Source organism: Amblyomma maculatum, chromosome 2 (genome assembly GCF_055883805.1).
Source record: "Amblyomma maculatum isolate TAMU_Amacu chromosome 2, ASM5588380v1, whole genome shotgun sequence".
In the NCBI taxonomy this organism is placed as follows: Eukaryota; Metazoa; Arthropoda; class Arachnida; order Ixodida; family Ixodidae; genus Amblyomma; species Amblyomma maculatum.
The window spans coordinates 155,713,291-155,732,820 of NC_139345.1; the positions used below are offsets into that span (position 1 = coordinate 155,713,291).

At 49.5% G+C, this 19,530-nt stretch overlaps 1 pseudogene; it reads right to left on the reverse strand.

Annotated features, from left to right (window-relative positions):
• Positions 1–19,530, reverse strand: part of LOC146200225 (uncharacterized) — a 41,429-nt pseudogene that overhangs the window by 11,392 nt on the left and 10,507 nt on the right.

The following is a 19,530-nucleotide window of genomic DNA, read 5'->3' on the forward strand; positions in this document are numbered from 1 at the left end:
AAAAAATAGTTTGCGATCACTTATGACTAAATTTAACGTCGTATTCGTGTTCAGGGGGTCGTAAACTGTATATCTGTATTCCGAACTCTTTCTTTTTAAAAAGTGATGCAGCTGCCCTTTAAAGAACCCATGTTTATCGTCATAACCGGAGACCTTCAGTAGAACGTTCATGATTAGCGAAGTCCCTTTGGGAGGTTAAACATTAACTAAATTTAAGCCACCATAAACCTTCTCACTCTAAATCTGAACCTATCTTAATCCACTTTCGCATTCCTAGCACGTAGGCAGTGTTGAATGTCACCAGTAACATTTGATTTCGTTTGTGTCGTTGAAAGAGTTTCAAAGTTACTGAAGCACGCGCGTATTTACGTAGCGTTGTCTATGTCTCTGACTCTGGTTGGCACGAGACAAGCTGGACGGCATAGTTGTGACGCTTAGTCGAAGGATTGAAATGCAAGCAGTTTGCTATGTCGACCACAATTTGCGATGTATGTTCGACATATAGGCTTTTTAAACGGTTATTTTGTACATTTCTTAAGTATTCAAGGTAAACCGTTCCGATCTGTCTCACCGTCGACGTTAGCATACCAAGGCTTTGACCTCTGCCAACGTACTGACATTACTCGTTCGTTCGACTGTGTAAAGGCAGTCGAAAACTTGGCGAATAAATAAAGCCAGTGCCTGTCTAAATACAGGCAGAAGTCTGGTTCTCAGTCCAATTTTTAGCAAAATAACTAAGGCACTTTAGTGACAAAAAATGATGACAAACGAAAACGAGAGGGAAAGGTGTCCACATTTCTGTGGCATTTAAGTTCTTCACAAGGAAGTGATCAGGAACCAACCTTTGCAATTTTCGTTACGGTGTCGGAGTAGCACAGTCTTGCCCCAATGCATGCTTTTTGCGATAACTGTAGGAAAGAATTACAGACATTGACATACATCATTCCAACCACTCCTTTAGTACAATTAAGTGTTAAAGCATGCTGAAGAAACTTGACAAACCTCTCTCTAATGGTAATATTTTGCAGCACAATGATTGCATGAACGCCGTTGCCTTATCGGAGCAAGCTACGAGCTTCATTTGAACAGGGCACACTTTGCCCACATTCAGCCATGGCGTAGAAAGATATACGTGAAGTGCTAAAACAACTGTTGTGTGGGGACACTTCAGCTCTACCTTTAAAGATATGACAACAAAGCGTCAATGGCTCCAGAAGCCGAAACTTCGAGAAGCCGAGCGCCGTAACCTTTGGGCCACCGCAGCGAGGGCCGATCATTTTACCGTCCTCAGCCTACATTCAATATTCGCCAACAGGCGATCTTGTGTTCCGCACGTGTGCAACGATGCAGTGTACCGACCAGGACGTTCTCTTCCTCTTAATGTTACAGCTGCGACAGCTGGCAGGGAAATTTCAAAGGCGTTAACAACTGTCTCAATGTGGAAGCAGTTATAAGTGATGCCTTACTCGCAACAAGTCTGGTCGCAACTATGTGTCAGACAGTGAAAAAGCCGCACACTTGTGGCATTAATGGGAGGCGCGCGTAAAACAAAACAGCAATTTTCAAAAAATGCGTTTTTTTTGCTTGTTTATTATCTTTAACCCTAATTCTTTCACACTCACCAACCGAAGCCTCAAATTTGGAAAAGGAGTGATAAAACAAAATTAGTTTTGGTTGAACTCTGGTTGACCCTAGTTGAATTGCGATAGCAACGGCGGAAGCTTCTTTTGCCTGCTACATTATCCCCCTACGACGCCCTATCAGTGTACGGTGCTGGGGACACTTAAGCTCATCTTTCAAGAGTATGATGCGAGAGCGTAAGTTACCAGCCTTCTTCTTCTTCTTCTTAATCGCCTTGTGACGTCATGACCTGTCGTCAGGGTACATCGCGCGCCCCTTGTCGAACACAACCAGCATTTCACTGAATGCATTACAGTTCGCCGGCGTTCTATAATTTGGCGCGAAACTCAGCGTCTCCGGGAGATGGTAACTAAGGACAAGATAACAATAGACACCCGAACTCGTTCCCAGACTCCGCAACGCAGCCGCTCACAGAAGGGCTGCAAAAACCGTTCGCCTACCCGCCGGCCGCAACCGGTCACAGCGTCTAATTCCGCCTAAATCCACATGCTGGGGCTAATCCGACAGGACCGCCCCAAGAGACATAGACTCTGGAAGAAACTCTGCGAACGGAAGTTAATACAACTCTTACCGCTGCCCTCACTTCCATGCATACCCATCTGCAGACGATGTTTGAGGAGTTCCAACGTACCACACTCACAGACGATAGTAAGCGCCATAAATCTGTGCCCCTTTCATGAGTACTATGGCTCATGGGATTCAATGGAACTGCAGAAGCTTCAATCAGAACGGTCCAACCCTTCGTACATTTGTGCCTCAGCGCCATCCTCTTTTCATACTCCTTCAAGAAACGCGCAGTCCTTGTAAAATTCCTGGTTACTGCACTTACCATACACCTACTATAACCCTGTACCTGGCTCCCGGACCTTGAACATGCAGCACACCCTTATCCTATTCTTATTGGCGGAGATTTCAGCGCACATCACGCAGCCTGGAGCTCATCTCAGCCTAATCAACGTGGTAAACACCTATTTGACGCCCTTGATCAAACTCTTCTTACCCTGTGTAACGAACCTAACGCGCCGACCCGTATCGGTCTCCATCCCTCTCAAGCAGACACTACACACTGGACCTTACATTCTCATCACCGCGTCTTCTTCGGCGCTGGGAAGTCCTTTCTAATTCTTGGGGTAGTAGTCACTTGCCCATCTTGCTCACTCTCAATCGCAAATGTCTTCGCGTTCGGACAACACGTTCATTTTTCAACTGGCACAAGTTTCGTGCTAATACTACCACCCCCTTCTCGGATATCGACTCCTTCCTGTCTGAACTCCGAGATGCCCGCACTCAAGCTCTCGAATATATCTCCTGTGACGATTCCACAGTTGGCATGGATGCTCACCTGGCTAACCTTTGGCGTCGCGCAGATCACCTCACGCAACGTTTTCGGACAAGTGGAAAACGTCACAAAGATCTCGTGCTTCTTGGACGACAATTCAAGCTCATCCGGGCACAGCAGCTTCACCTGCAAAGTGAGGCGTGGCACTCTACATGCGACCGTCTTGGACAAGTACCGGGCCTATCACAACTTTGGAGCATCTTTCGTGGCCTAAATGGCAAGGCACGCGGGGCCCCACCACTCGCCGATCTCCTTCTCAATGGCAACCCGGCTGATGTTGAAGATGAAGTTATACGCACCTTTTTCCCACACGCCAGCCTAACGCCTCCTCCAGCAGTTTCCATTTTCCCAGTAAGAAGCCCTGATCCAGACCTGGATCGCCCATTCTCAAAGGGAGAACTGCAAGCAGCCCTTGGAAGAGGCCGAGTTCGCGCCACACCCGGGCATGACCGAGTCAGTTGGCAGGAGCTTCGCAATCTCTACTCGGCAGCCCAGGATGCCCTTCCCGTTCTTACTGGGAGACCGGAACGGTACCGGATAACCTCAAACTTTCTTATTCCTCCTATCCCTTAACCTGGCAAAAACCCTCGACTTCCTCTTAATTTGCGTCCAATCGCCCTGACTTCACATCTCTGTTAACTCATCGAGCGCTTGCTACATACCCGAATTAGTCACTACATTGAATACGTCAGTCCTGGATTCCATCCAGCTCAAGCCGGCTTCCGCCCTAACCTCGGAACGCCTGACTGCCTTTGACTTTTGCGAAGAGTTTTGAATAGAGCTCATCGTAAAGCGCTACCTGACTATCTCCTGGCTGTCGATATACACAAAGCATTTGACAATGTTCGCCATGAGGTTATCCTGGAGGAACTCGCCAAACGCTTTCCTAGTACTCGTGCCCAAATCTGGATCCGCAATTTTTTTTACATCTAGACCCATTCAGCTATATGGCAAAGCTCCGGGATGGGTGCTGAAAACCTATTACTTGGATAGGGGTGTACCTCAGGGCTCCATTCTCGGACCCATATTGTTCAACTTGGCCATAACACGCGTCGCCGAGTATCTGGAAATCAGCACAAGCGCAAGATTCGCTATATATTCCGATGATATTACCGTCTGGACTGAGGCAGCGGATTACGTAGGCAAATATTCTATGCAGACTGAACTTCAGGCGGCTCTTCTTTGTCTTGATGATACACTAACCAAAATTGGCCGCGAACTCGCACCACATAAAACAGAAATGATTAGTATCGACGGAAAACATCACCTCCTCAAGTGGGCAAATCCGCATTCTTGGCCTGCCCATCTCAAGCTGCAACAGTCCCCAAAAATGGGTTCATCAGCTACAACGCCTTTGGCCAGCACTGCTATACACAATTCGTCGCCTGTCCAACTGGCACGGCGGTGCGCGGCAAAATGCCTACCGTGCGAAGGCCCGAGCAGCGGCGGTCGGAAAAATCCTCCATGGGACAACCGTTTTTCAACTGTCGAAGACTGATTTCGCTAAGGTCGAACGCCTTCATCGCGCAACACTACGCACTATTACCGGTCTTTCCTAGGCACACTCCTATAGCCGAACATGAGCGTTTGGCCGCTCTTCCACCGCTCACTACCATCGTTACCGAGTCACAGACGCGTCATCGAATACGTCTAGAGAACACTGTCCAAGGGCGTCGCCTGCTGGCCTGAGATAAACAGCGTAACGACAAAACACCAGCCCTATATGCATCTCTTCCCCCTTGGGAGATGCCAGTAGTCACATGCCTCCATAGCCGACCTAAAAACCGCGATTTTGTCATTCCCCAGGAGCTCTTTGCTGCCCATCACCGACAAGAGCGAATCCCTGATACGACTGACATATACACCGACGCATCGATTACAAGCGAATTTGCATCTATGGGCTGGGTATGCGATGACAACCCTTCCCTTTCAGGCGCTTATGCCTGCCACCTACCTCAAGGTACCCCTCTTCATGCAGAACTCCTCGCGATTTGGGGAGCCTTGCCAGGAGTGCCTTGCACTGGAACTGGTTCAATACGTATTCTTACTGATTCCTTTGAAGCTTGTAAGGAAATCGCTACTCCGGGTTCACAAGCTGCAACAGCTACGGTCATACAGCACCTCCTTAAACACCACCAACTCGCGACCAGAACTGTCGCTATTCACTGGATCCCAGACCACTCGGACGAATCAGGGGGCAATGCGGCGGCACACGCCACGGCTGCCTTGGCAGGTGGGATGTCCACATTTACTTCCCCACCCCCCTTGCTTCATCCTTATTCGACCTTGGGCGGGCAACTCACACCTTCTCTTACCCTTATGCACTATGCTCGGACCAGTCTTTGTAGCCTCAGTCAGCATCGCATGCAGGCGGCCACACCAGACCCACCTTTTACGAGAAAAACCCACCTCACCCGAAATCAAGAAGTCTTTTTGAATAAGCTCGTCGCCCATGCGGCTTACACGCCACGTATACACGCTGGCGTCAGTATACGGAGAAAATGATTACGTCCCCCCCCCCCTGTACGACTCTAACTCGCGGCGGCATATCTCATCTACTCTGGGATTGTCCTGCTTTTTCTTCTGGACGCCCCGAGATCAAACCCTACCGCCTTCTAGAAACTGATGCTAAGACACAGATGATATTTACCAAGTATGGCTCGCTTAGTGGCCTAGTTAGAGCTATGTGATTCGAGTGACGACCTCTACAATGAAGATTTTGTCTACTCCCCTTTATCCCCATCCAGGGCCATGAGCCTTTCCATTCAATAAAGGACATTCAATCAATCAATCAGTCTACAGGAAAGGAAAGGCGCAGTATCTGTCACTCGCGAAATCTCGCTATCATTCTCACTGTAGGCAATGGGAAGAGCGTTTCACGGTCCGGTGCCACGCCCTGGATCACGAAATGCAGGATTTTTGCCGTTTTCCCTCGGGCGGCGGAATAGGAACGCTGCAGCCGGACGAATCTGTTCCGGCGGGTTAAAGATGGGGGTATGGGGCTCGAGCATCTCTTTTTGCACCAGGTGATCAATCCATTTTTGTTCTTTCGCGACGTTTCCCACCCATTCTTGCGCACCGTCTCCCAAGTGGGGGCTGCGGCGCCTGCTGCCTGAGTTCGTTGTCTCCACCGAGAAATTAGCGTGTGGGATTTATGGATATTACAGGGAGGTCATCGAGAGTGTTAGATTTCTTTCAGCGCGTTTTTCTATGGAATGTTTGTTTGGTGTAAAGAGGAAACATTTGTGCCGCGATAGTGTCTTCCCAGCACCTTTGTTCAGGGCCATATGCATTGGAGACCCTGGCACGGATGTATTAAAGAGAGCAAAGAAAATGCAAGTTCCGCCAGTAGCTAAGACCTCTTTTTTTTTAATTACATAGCGGACCATTACCAGTAAAGACGTTTTTGCAGAGAGGAGGCTTTTGTTTACCGTGGGGAGCACAATGTTTAATCTGGAAGCAGCCGGAAACAATAGATCATGTTTTTTTACATTGTTGGGAAGGGGTATATTTTTGGGATGTATTACAACGAACCATAAAGAAGGATTTTCCACTGGACTCGCACGGCATTCGATATTTAAGAATAGGGAATGAGGATGGGGTTCCGTTTGACGTAATTATGCTTATGGGCCTCCACTGTATATGGCGCTCCACAATGGCAGTCTATCACTGTGACAGGAATGCCAGACCTGCTCGACTTTATTTTCGAGAGAGTATGGAGTAGTTTACTGCCATCCAAAAAGTGGATGCAGAACCTCCCGGAAGGCTCTCAAGGGTATAGCCTTTGTTTTCGCTTCGTGAGTTTTAATGTGACATGGCCAGTCCAACGCTGGCTGAGCACGAAGGAAAGAAGCCAACAGTCAACGAGGCCAAGGAAAGCATTTGGGATTGTACTTTATGTCTTCTTTTTTTTAATTTTTACTTCGGTAATCACTTAAATTAGTAATGTAATATGTAAGGGAGAAGGATAAATAAACACAAAGTAGAAGGAAAAATTTTAAAAAAAAAAGAAGACAACGTACAATCCCCAAGGCTTTCCTCGGCCTCGTCAACTGTGGGCTTCTTTCCTTCATGTACTATAAAGAGCACCCTCATTTCCCCCTCATCTATCTGCTTGCAGCTTACGGGGGTCTCGGTTCTGGCAGTCTTGAAGCCATAGGTAGCGTAAGAGGGTTCAAGCACAGCTTTCGCCCTCGGTCTTGATCACGTTCTACATGACGCTAGCGGTAACACAGAACGTTCCACGCCCACGGCTATGGTTGAGGGTGGCGCTGGTGAACACTCTCAAGGTTCATATACAGACAACATTAATACCCAAGATAGTAGCTGGGGGGACAGCGGTCGATGTAGCTCAGTTGAAAGAGCACCAGACGCGATATTCGGAGGTCGTGGGTTCGGCTCACACCATCGGCACGTTGTTTTTTCTTCTACTTTGTGTTTATTTATCTTGCCCCTTTCCTCCTTACAGATTACATTACTAATTTATGTGATTACCGAAGTAAACATTAAAAAAAAGAAGACATAAAGTACAATCCCCAATGCTTTCCTTGGCCTCGTCGACTGTTGGCTTCTTTCATTCATGTATTATAACAAGCACCCTCATTTCCCCTTCATCTATCTGCTTGTAGCTTAAGGGGGTCTCGGTTCTGGCAGTCTTGAAACCATAAGTAGCGTAAGAGGGTTCTAGCACAACTTTAGAGCTTGCTCTTGGTCACGTTCTACGTGACGCTGGCGGTAACACAGGGCGTTCCACGTCCACGGCTATGGTTGAGGGTGGCGCTGGTGAACACTCTCAAGGTTCATATACAAACAACATTAGTACCCAAGAAAGTAGCTGGGGGCACAGCGGCCGATGTAGCTCTGTTGGAAGAGCACCGGATGCGATATACTGAGGTCGTGGGTTCGGTTCCCACCATCGGTACGTTGTTTTTTCTTCTACTTTGTGTTTATTTATCTTTCCCCCTTACAGATTACATTACTTATTTATGTGATTACCGAAGTAAAAATTTAAAAAAAAAGAAGACACAAAGTACAATCCCCAATGATTTCCTTAGCCTCGTCGACTGTTGGCTTCTTTCCTTCATGTATTATAACGAGAACCCTCATTTCCCCTTCGTCTATCTGCTTGTAGCTTAAGGGGGTCTCGATTCTGGCAGTCTTGAAGCCATAGGCAGCGTAAGAGGGTTCTAGACAGCTTTCGCCCTCGGTCTTGATCACGTTCTACATGACGCTAGCGGTAACACAGGACGTTCCACGTCCACGGCTATGGTTGAGGGTGGCGCTGGTGAACACTCTCAAGGTTCATATAAAGACAACATTAATACCCAAGATAGTAGCTGGGGGGACAGCGGCCGATGTAGCTCAGTTGGAAGAGCACCAGACGCAATATTTGGAAGTCGTGGGTTCGGTTACCACCATCGGCACGTTATTTTTTCCTTCTACTTTGTGTTTATCTTTCCCCCTTGCAGATTACATTAATAATTTATGTGATTACCAAAGTAAAAATTAAAAAAAAAAGAAGACAAAGTACAATCCCCCATGCTTTCCTTTGCCTCGTCGACTGTCGGCTTCTTTCCTTCATGTATTATAACGGGCACCCTCATCTCCCCTTCATCTATCTGCTTGCTGGCTGAGCATGGCATTCATACATGTTGATTGCCTTTTGTGTCTTTTTTATGTTTTGATCGGAGTTTCGTGTTATGTCGCTTGCCGAAGCCAGGCAATAAAGAAAAAAAATCAGGGGCGGGGCGCAGTGCTGAAGCCCTGGGCTGCGGATCCGAGGGATGGAGGTTCTATTCCCCGGTGGGAGGCAAGGTTTTTTTTAAATTTACTTTTGTAAGATAGGGGTTTATTGAGCAGATCAGCAGGACTCGATCAGCAGGACTGGGCAGATCAGCGGCGAGCACAGCGACAGCGAACACCGTCAGGTCCAACGCGCGCAGCGATCACGATGTCACTGCTTAGAATGTTTCTCGTGTACTTCTTCCTCTTCACAATTACCCGCGAGACGAAGAGGAGACATCCTGGCGACTTACGGAGTGAGCAAGACGACAGGGTCGTAATAGGGTTTAAGGCGCTGGACGTGAACAATCTCGCGTCCGCCCTGGCGTAGATAATGAGACGGCGTAAGAGGTTCCACCACATAATTAACCGGAGAGGTGAGCTCCAGAACTCGGTATGGGCCATGGTATTTAGCAAGAAATTGTGAAGACAGTCCAGGAGCATTGGGAGGTATCCAGAGCCACACAAAAGCGCCAGACGAGAAGTGCGGTGTCGAGTGTTGGTTGTTAAGGTTGGATTTATGGCGGTACTTGGTGTTAGCCGTGAATGCGCGAGCAATTTGTCGACAGTCTTCCGCATGCTGGGCTGCTTGAGACGCAGGAGTATACTCTGATATGTCTGGCTGATACGGGAGTATGGTGTCGATTGTAGCAGAGGGGTGACGGCCGTAGAGGAGAAAAAACGTAGAGAAGCCAGTAGTAGACTGCGTTGCGGAATTGTGAGCGTAGGTGACACACGGAAGGACGAGGTCCCAATTTGAGTGGTTGGAGGAGACGTACATAGAGAGCATGTCGCCAAGGGTACGATTGAAACGCTCAGTGAGGCCATTATTCTGGGGATGATCGGCGGAGGTAGTTCTATGAATAGTGTTGGACTTGGTGAGCAAGGCTTTCACAACGTCACTCACGAAAACGTGTCCTCTGTCGCTGAGCAGCTCTCGAGGTGCGCCGTGACGAAGAACAAATCGCTGCAAAATGAAGGAAGCTACTTCTGACGCTGTGGCAGATGGAAGTGAGGCGGTTTCTGCATACCTGGTCAGAATATCAACAGCTACAATAGCCCAGCGGTTGCCGGCTGCAGTGTAGGGAGGCGGCCCGTACAAATCAATCCCGACGCGGTCGAAAGGGCGTGGTGGGTTGGGTTACGGTACCAACCCTCCAGCGGAACGTTGAGGAGATGGCTTGCGACGTTGACAGGTGAGGCATGAGCGAACGTACTTGAGTACGAAGGTGTACATGCCCTCGAGTAGTAACGCAGCCGGAGACGCGTGCATGTCTTGAAGACTCCCGCGTGACCGGATTGTGGGTCAATGTGGAAATAGTCACAGATTTGCGAACGTAGCTGCCGGGGAATAACTAGCAACCACTTGCGGCCATCTGCGCAGTAGTTGCGGCGGTAGAGGAGGTTATCACGAATGGCGAAGTGGGAGCATGGCGGCGGAGAGCACGCGATGGAGAAGCAGCAGTAGGATTGGAGATAAAATTTAGGAGAGAATTTATCCAAGGATCTTGCCGCTGCGCTGACGGCATGTCATTAATGTGAAGCGATGGCGGGGAAATGTCGGAAGAGGAAAGGCTAGCGACCTCAGCTGTAAGGGGGCAGCGGGAAAGTGCATCGGCGTCGTGATGCTTGCGGCCGGAGCGGTAAACAACGCGGACATCATATTCCTGAAGGCGAAGAGCCCATCTTGCCAGTCTGCCGGACCGGTCTTTCAGTGAGGAAAGCCAGCAAAGCGCATGGTGGTCCGTCACTACGTCAAAAAAGCGGCCATAGAGGTAAGGGCGGAATTTAGTAAGAGCCCAAATAATCGATAAGCGCTCTTTTTCAGTGACACAGTAATTAGATTCAGCCTTCGTGAGTGTTCGGCTAGCATAGGCGACCACGTATTCAATATAACCTGATTTGCGCTGAGCGATCACAGCGCCGAGAACAATACCACTGGCGTCCGTGTGGACCTCAGTAGGCGATGTGGGATCGACGTGACGTAGGACAGGCGGTGCCGTGAGGATCCGGCGTCAGGTATTGAAGGCATCGTCGCACGTTAGCGACCACGACGGAAAGGTCGGAAATGTCGGAGGAAAGGTCGCCGGACAGAAGGTCTGTCAAGGGAGCAGCAATTGAAGCAAAATTTCTAATAAAGCGGCGGAAGTAAGAGCACAGCCCGAGAAGGCTACATATATCTTTGATGGAAGTCGGTTTGGGAAAGGCTGCTACGTCACGAACTTTGGTGGTATCTGGAGATACACCTTCTTTGGAGACAACGTGGCCAAGAATGGTGAGCTGGGGGGCGGCAAAACGACATTTTTTTCAAATTCAGCTGCAGTCCGGCATCAGATAGACAGGTCAAAACGTGCTTCAGACGGTATAGGTATGTGTCAAAGTCAGGAGAACAGACGACAATGTCGTCGAGGTAGCAGAGGCACGTCTTCCACTTTAGGCCACGCAAAAGGGTGTCCATCATCCGCTAAAATGTTGCCGGAGCACTACAAAGGCCAAACGGCATAACTTTAAATTCGTACAAGCCGTCGGGAGTTACAAAGGCAGTTTTGGGGCGATCAGCCACTTCCAGGGGAACTTGCCAGTAGCCGGAACGTAAATCTATACAAGAAAAGAGCTCGGCGCCTTGCAAACAATCGAGAGCGTCGTCGATGCGTGGGAGAGGGTAGACGTCTTTCGCGTAATCTTATTCAGGCGGCGATAATCGACACAGAAGCGGATATAACCATCTTTCTTTTTTACGAGGACAACAGGTGACGCCGGGCTGCTTGAGGGCTGAATCACGCCATTCTGAATCATTAGGTCGACTTGCTATTCAATAGCCTGGCGTTCGGTTGCACACACACAATAGGGGCGCTGTCGCAGGGGTGCGTGAGTGCCGGTGTCGATGCGATGAGTGGCTGCAGCAGTTTTACCCAAACAACTTTGTTGAGAGTCGAAGGAGGAGAGAAATTGATGTAGTAGGTTCAAAAGCTGAGTGCGCTGCGCTGGATGAAGATCGGCGTCGATGGAGCAGAGGAACAAATATGTAGAGGGAGGAGCGGGCGCAGGTGAAGGGGGGCTTAGCGTAGTCACGGCAGAGTGCGACGCGTCGTCAGGTTCCTCAGAGATCAGAAGAGATGCGATTGGCTGGATACTGCCGAGGTATTCACCATGGCGCAATGCGGTAGGGAAGTTAAATGGGTTAGCGACCCATAACATGGAAAGGCCAGCGGAAATAGCGAGCGCAGCGTAGGGCAATGGAAGACACTTGCGGCGCAGGAAAGTATGGGCTGGTGTGAAGATATCGGTCTTATCGCTAACAGAGGCACAAGCGACACGAACAAGCACAGAAGAGCAGGGAGGACGGTCAATATCTTCGGCGACGAGGGCTTTAGCACAGGAATTTCATGAGTCAGCGTCTGGTAAGGCATCGGGCAAAGTCGAGAACCCCACTTCAGCTCGAGAACAATCGATAATAGCAGCGTACACGCGACAGGAAATCCCAGCCTAAAAAAGCAGCGTGTGAGCAACATGGCAGCACGACGAACTCAATCGTATGAAGGCAATTCTGGATAGCTACTCGAGCGGTGCACGCTGATAAAGGCTTGATATGCTGAGCGCTTGCCGTTCGCAGCGAAAGTCCCACTATTGGCGTCTTGACTTTGTTTAATGAGCTACATAGTTTCGCGTCCATAACCGAAATCGCAGCACCAAAGTCAATTAGAGCCATGACAGCAGCGCCCTCGACGAAAACTTCAATAAGGTTGGCCGGCGACAGATGAGGACTTTGAAAGTTCGACGGGGTCGCAGTTCTCACCTCAGGAACTGCGGCCTCTAGTTTTCCTCACATGCAGCGTTCTGTCGACGTCGCACCGGAGAGATAGAGCGGCGTCGCTGTGACGGTGAACGGCCGTCGGACGTGGCTGAGCGGTCTGGGGAAAAATGACGGCTGGCTGGAGGCTCAGTAGGCGCGGAATACTCAAGCGTCGAAGACCAGTACCCAGAACTATGAGTAGGTGGTGCCGACACTGGGAAACGGTTTTGACAATAATGAGAAATATGTCCAGCCAGCCCGCAAGTGTAACAAATTGGCCGGTTATCTGTCGTGCGCCAGGGATTGCGCGGTCTTGAAGCCGGTCGGATAAACTGCGCAGGTTCTCAAGCAGGACCAGGAGGCAGCTGAACGTAGGCAAGTTGCGGCGGAGCATATTTAGGTAGTGGTCGGGCAGCAACAACCGCATATGTCAACGGGGCTGCGACAGGCATGTATTGAGGGGCTGGAGGAAGAGATTCAGCTACTTGTTCCTTAATAATCTGGCGCCAACTGGAAGCTAGGTGTGAGGAAAGCTCTTCATGGCAGGAGATAAGTGATAGCTGTCGAGCAACGTCTTCCCGAATGAAGCTCTTGATTAGTGGCAGCAGTGCAGAATGTTCAGCTGCATCTGTCAGGCCAGCAAGCGACTCAGAGTGCATACTGTTCGCGCGAGTTATGGCCCTGTGTTTGCGCAGTTCATCATAACTTTAACACAGTGTGACCACTTCTGCGATGGTGCAGATATCTGAAGCAGCCAGCATCCGGAAGGCGTCGTCATCGATGCCTTGCAGAATGTACTTAATCTTGTCGGCCTGTGACATCTGCGCGTTCACGCGCTTGCACAAGTCGACGACGTCCTCGATATAACTTGTGAAATTCGCACCAACCTGCTGAGACCGCGCACGCAAGAGCTGTTCAGCGCGGAGTTTCCTCACAGCCGGACGGCCGAAAACTTCAGCGAAGCTAGCTTTGAACACGGACAATGATGCAATGTCCGCTTCATGATTGCGAAACCATAAGTTTGCTTCGCCGGTAAGATAGAATATCACGTTTCTTAACTTCGTTTCCGCGTCCCATTTGTTATAAGCGCTCACTCGCTCATAGGATGTGAGCCAGTCCTCGACGTCATGGTCGTCAGTGCCGCTGAAGATGGCGGGGTTTCGCTGGCGGAGGGAGCCGGGACAGATAATGGCCGAGCCAACTTGTACGGCTTGGTGGTTTACGTCCTCAGGCATCGCAGGAGGTGGTACTGTGCGGCGGCGGAGTTCCAGGGCGAGAGGATAGATCTTAACTGGCAGCTCCACCAAATGTAAGATGGGGGTTTATTGAGCAGATCAGCAGGACTCGATCAGCAGGACTGGGCAGATCAGCGGCGAGCACAGCGACAGCGAACACCGTCAGGTCCAACGCGCGCCAGCGATCACGATGTCACTGCCTAGAATGTTCCTCGCGTACTTATTCCTCTTCACACTTTTTATATATTGTCGCCACAAAATGTCCTCCTCCTCCTCCTGGGCTGTTCAAGATGAAGCGTGGCATCCGCTGGGGATTGTTACGACCGTGCATCCGCATTTGCGCGCTCTATTGTTCGCCTGTGGGCATGGATAAGTTTTGTGAATATGTGGTGATGGTCCAATGGCTCTAAGTGAGCCTGTTTCCAGGAATCCTGTTTTGTAAGCATGTTTTGCTTTGTGGACAACCTGCAAATGCCAAATTGACCCTGTCAAGAGAACGTCTGGAAAAACACAAAGAAACGTCCCCCTGCGGGAAATAGCAGGAAGTGCTTTCTTTCTTTTGTTCACCCTTCCAGTCGAGAAGTGCTATCCTCCAGTGATGAATGCCTCCTATCCAAAGGAGACGACAGAGTGACATGTCCGCTGACGTGCAGGACAAGAAAGGAGCATGACTCATACGGCCATTAAGTGATTTCCCGGGAATGCAGGAAAGATTTGCAATTGTCGAAAAGGGACCATGTTGGGAGCCCTATGCGGCGCCACGTGCACTCGGGTTTCTGAGAAGTAAAACCCCTTGTCAGAACCAGCCTGTGGTTTCTTTGCTGAAGAATAGAAATGTACCTCCTCTCCTCGCCGTTCCCAAGCTTTTCCCGCCAACAAGTGATCACGCCCAACGAATGAATGCCGGACCAGTCAGTGCTTCAGACCATCAGTGCAGTGATGTGTTCGATTGGATGCCGATACCTGAGGGGCGTGCCCTGGATTTGGTTGGTCAACATCTTCAGAGAGGGGCTGGACATAGGGGGGTTTTAAGGACGCTGCAGAGCACGAAATGTCGCTCTGGGCCCTGGGTAAACGGCTCATCCAGTCGCTTCTCGCTATGAACTCTTAACGCTTGCCATTTTGCTGATGTACCCTTCTTTTTCGTGTAAATAATCTTGTAAATAAGTTTCTCAAAGTGCCATTAAACCTGCTTGTACATATTTCACCAACTTCGAAGATTCAATCCTACTTCAACCCCGAGTCTCTGCACGCTACCAAGTGAAGGCCGGGTCGACATAGCCCCAGCGTCACGACAACTGGTGATCAGCGGTGGGATCTGAATCTACAAGCACAACGACTGGTGACCAGCGTTGGGATCTGAATCTACAAGCCACAACATCTGATGACTGGAGGTGGGGTCTGGATCTACAAGCTACAACATCTGGTGATTGGAGGTGGATCTGAAGCTACAAGCCACAACATCTTGTGATCGGAGGTGGCATCTCAAGCAACAAGCAGGAGCAACAATCGGCCAACAAGAAAGCAGCTCGGAACATCGATCGCATGTGTGGGTGAGTGCTTGGCTTTTCTTCTGATGTGGACCAGGTTCTAGAACAGGGTTAGATTTTAGAACTGGTAAAAAGTGTTGAAACGCCTTTAGGTTTGGTAGTTTGCACTGTTGTTTTGGAAGTAGCCGACACTCGGAGCGATCATGGACCTACAAAAGCTGCAGAAACCGGAACTGTTGCAATTGTGTGAGGAATTGGGAATTGATACAAGAGGTTTGGCACGAAAACCTTTGATTATAAAGGCAATCACAGATTTGGGAGCCGATGATGAGGAGCTCAGTGAAGCATGGAACGTCATCGCCCAAAAAAAGGAGGAGCAGCTCAGACAGCAGAAAGAGCGGGAAAAAGAGGAAAAGAGGCGTGAGCGTGAACTTGAGAGGGAAAAAGAGGAAAGGGAGCGTGAACTTGAGAGGGAAAAAGAGGAAAGGGAGCACGAACGTGAGAAGCTTGAAAGAGAAGCAAAAAGGCTGGAGCTAGAAGTTGAGCTCCGGAAATTAAAACTAGAGTTGAGCGAGAGGTCGGGCAATTGTCCCCAGCTAGCGGTACCTCTTCTCAACAAGGAGGCAGGTTTCAAGATGTCAAAGTACATGCAGCCATATGTGATATCAGGGGATATCGGTCTGTATCTGGTTAACTTTGAGCGAACCTGCGAAAAACTGTCCTTCCAGCGAGACACGTGGTCTCAGAGATTATTGACGGTTCTGCCCTGCGAGGCAGCGGAGGTTGTCGCGCGGCTTAGCAAGGAGGACGCGGACAACTACGAGAAGGTCAAGGCTTGCCTTCTGAAAAAGTATAGGCTTAGCGCCGAGGCGTTCAGACAACGTTTTCGGAAAGCTACTAAGTCCAGGGACGAGAGTTACCCTGAATTCCTGTACAATTTAAGAGTAAATTTGGGCGAGTGGCTAAAGAGCACAGATTCCTACAGTGATAGGGACGCTGTAGTCGAGCGAATTCTTTTGGAGCAGTTTTATAACTGCCTCCCAGAAAAAGAAAGAAATTGGTTACAGGACAGAGGCGAAATTAAGTCGGCAACTGAAGCTGCCGAACTTATTGAGGAGTATGCTTCGCGCCGACAATTCAGCAACCCAGCAGTGGATAGGCCCCGCAATCCCAAGTTCAGTGTAAATAACCGTCAGAAAAGGCACTTTGCTAGATTTGCAAACGAAGAAAGGAAGGCTTCTTCAGGCAAACGCCCTAGAAAGGACGGCAGTGAGAAAAGTGGGGAAGTGACCAATGCGCTGAACACAAAGAATAAGCTTGAGGCTAGGAAGCCGCTCACATGCTTTAGGTGTAATGAGCAGGGTCACATTGCCGTCAACTGCCGGAAAGAAAAGTTTGCTTTCTCGTATGTCAGTGACTGCGATGAAAATATGCAGCTTTTAGAACCCTACCTGCATGACCTAGTAGTCAACGGGAAGCCTTGCAAGGTACTGCGCGATTCGGCCGCAACGATGGATGTTGTCCATCCGGCGTATGTGTCGCCTACCGACTATACAGGACAGTGTGCGTGGATCCGCCAGGTAGTGGAGGAACAGAGTGTGTGCTTGCCAATCGCGAACGTAGTCATCGAGGGCCCTTTCGGCAAGTTAACAACCGAGGCTGCCGTTTCAGGAAAGCTTCCTAAGTGCTATCCGTATTTGTTCTCCAACAAATCGGACATGCTACTGCGAAAGAGGGGCATCCTTTTCGGAGACAGAGTTGTGCAAGCCTTAACACGTTCAAAGGCGCGAGAACTAGCTACACTGCTCATTCCAGAAAAATCCACAGCGGAGGAAACGGCAGTTAAAACAGTGGTAAATGCGGAAGATAGCAGGTTAGAAAACTTTGAGAGCGAGGCATCTCAGATATGTCAACTTGAAAGTGAGCTTGATGAGACGCGAAATGAGGACGTTCTTGAGAGTAACCTCTTGCCGCCAGTGTCTAGTAATCTCACGAGACTTCTAAGTGGAACCCGAGAGGACTTAGCTATGGAGCAAGCCAATGATCCCAAGAATAAGCTCGAAGTACAGTTGGAAGGACCTGCTAAAGTCGTTGCAGAGCTTTCTGACACTAACTACGCAGTGAAAATCCCCGATAGGCGTAAAGCAGTGCGCATTTATCATTGCAACCTTATGAAGCCCTATGAGCAGAGGGAAACCATGGTAAATCTAACGTTAAACCTTCCCGAGGAGATGGGGGACAACTTGATTTGCCTCAGCGGAAAAGGAAGCAACGCTCAGGAGCTTCTCAAAAAGACGGAGCAGAGAGGAGAACTAAAGAAATCCCAGCTGTCCGATCTGGGCGAGATAATAACAGAGTTTGAGGCCTGCTTCGTGGACAGGCCAGGCAGAACTGATTTGACTGAGCACGATATTGAGCTGACTTCAGACGTGCCAGTGCGATCAAGGTGCTACCGATTTTCTCCAAGGCAAAGAGAAATTCTGGATAGGGAAGTAACTCGCATGCTGGAATTGGGAGTAATAAAACCCTCGGAAAGCGATTATGCTTCGCCTATGATCTTAGTAGAAGCTCCAGGTAAAGACCCTAGGCCTGTGGTAGACTACCGAAAGCTAAATTCTCTCACCAGGGATCAAGTGTATCCTATTCCGAATATTGAGGAGAGAGTAGAACAGGTCAGTAGAGCGGCATATGTGACTACGCTGGACCTTACTCGAGGATACTGGCAAGTACCGCTCACTGAACGCGCCAGCAGATACGCGGCTTTCGTCACTCCGACGGGCAGCTACCAGCCAACAATGATGAGTTTCGGGCTCAAAAATGCTCCATTTTGTTTTTCCCGACTCATGGATAGGGTTTTAAAGGGGTGTGAAACATTCGCGGTGCCTTATTTAGACGACATTGCGGTTTTTTCCGACTCATGGGCGGACCATATGGTACATCTAAGAGCTGTACTGAGCCTTTTGCGTCAAGCTGGACTAACCGTAAAGGCCGAGAAATGTTGCCTGGCAAGGGCGACCGTGGACTACTTGGGTCACAATGTAGGTCAGGGTTTCAGGAAACCCAGCGAGATTAAGATTTCTGCGGTAGCAGACTACCCGCGGCCGAGCACGAAGACGGAAATTCGAGCATTCCTAGGTCTGACTGGATACTACAATCACTACATCCCTAACTATTCAGCTTTGGCCAGCCCTCTGACCGACGCTCTCCGCAGGACAGAACCGACAAATGTAGTCTGGGACGAACAAAAGGAAGCCTCCTTCGTAAACCTGAAGGCTGTGCTGATTAGCCGTCCGGTATTGCGAGCTCCAGACTATGACCGAGAATTCACGGTCCAGTGTGATGCCAGTGATCGAGGGTTAGGTGCTGTTCTCTGCCAGAGAGATGACGACGGTAATGAGCACCCCGTGCTCTACTTGAGCAGAAAACTGAGTTCTAGAGAGAGGGCTTATTGCGCGTCAGAGAAAGAGTGCGCTTGCATTGTATGGGCCATTCAAAAATTGCAGTGCTATCTTGGAGGGGCCAAATTCACCGTAGAGACGGACCATTGTCCCCTGGCTTGGCTGCAAACTGCGACATCGAAGAACAGTCGCCTTCTTAGGTGGAGCTTGATTTTACAGCAGTACAATTTTGAAATAAGATACAAAAAGGGGAAGTTAAATGGGAATGCGGACGCGCTTAGCCGCTCTTTCTAAGCGGTCCGAGATGTTCCTCACCATGTATCCAAATTGATAATCAGGTTTTTTTTTTTCGTGCGCTTGTATATGTGTGACTATGTAAAGCAGCACGTCTGGTTTTCTAGGAATACGTGGGTCCTGAACGTCTTGAGAGTGGGCTTTTCTCGAACAACAATGGCAGTTTTCTTTTAACCTGGTCTCTTCAGACGGGAGCCGGGTGCTTGCTTCGACATGTGGTTGAGTTTCAGACAGCTCGAGCAATTTGGCCTACAACAATCAAGACAACGCGACAAGCAACAGCGAGCTTCAAGCGTTCACGTGCAGGCCATTAAGTCGTCTCTTCATGCAGCAGCGGCGACTGCTGCCCTCCGAGTCTCTTCTGGCGGGGGAGGAGGCTGTTACGACCGTGCATCCGCATTTGCGCGCTCTATTGTTCGCCTGTGGGCATGGATAAGTTTTGTGAATATGTGGTGATGGTCCAATGGCTCTAAGTGAGCCTGTTTCCAGGAATCCTGTTTTGTAAGCATGTTTTGCTTTGTGGACAACCTGCAAATGCCAAATTGACCCTGTCAAGAGA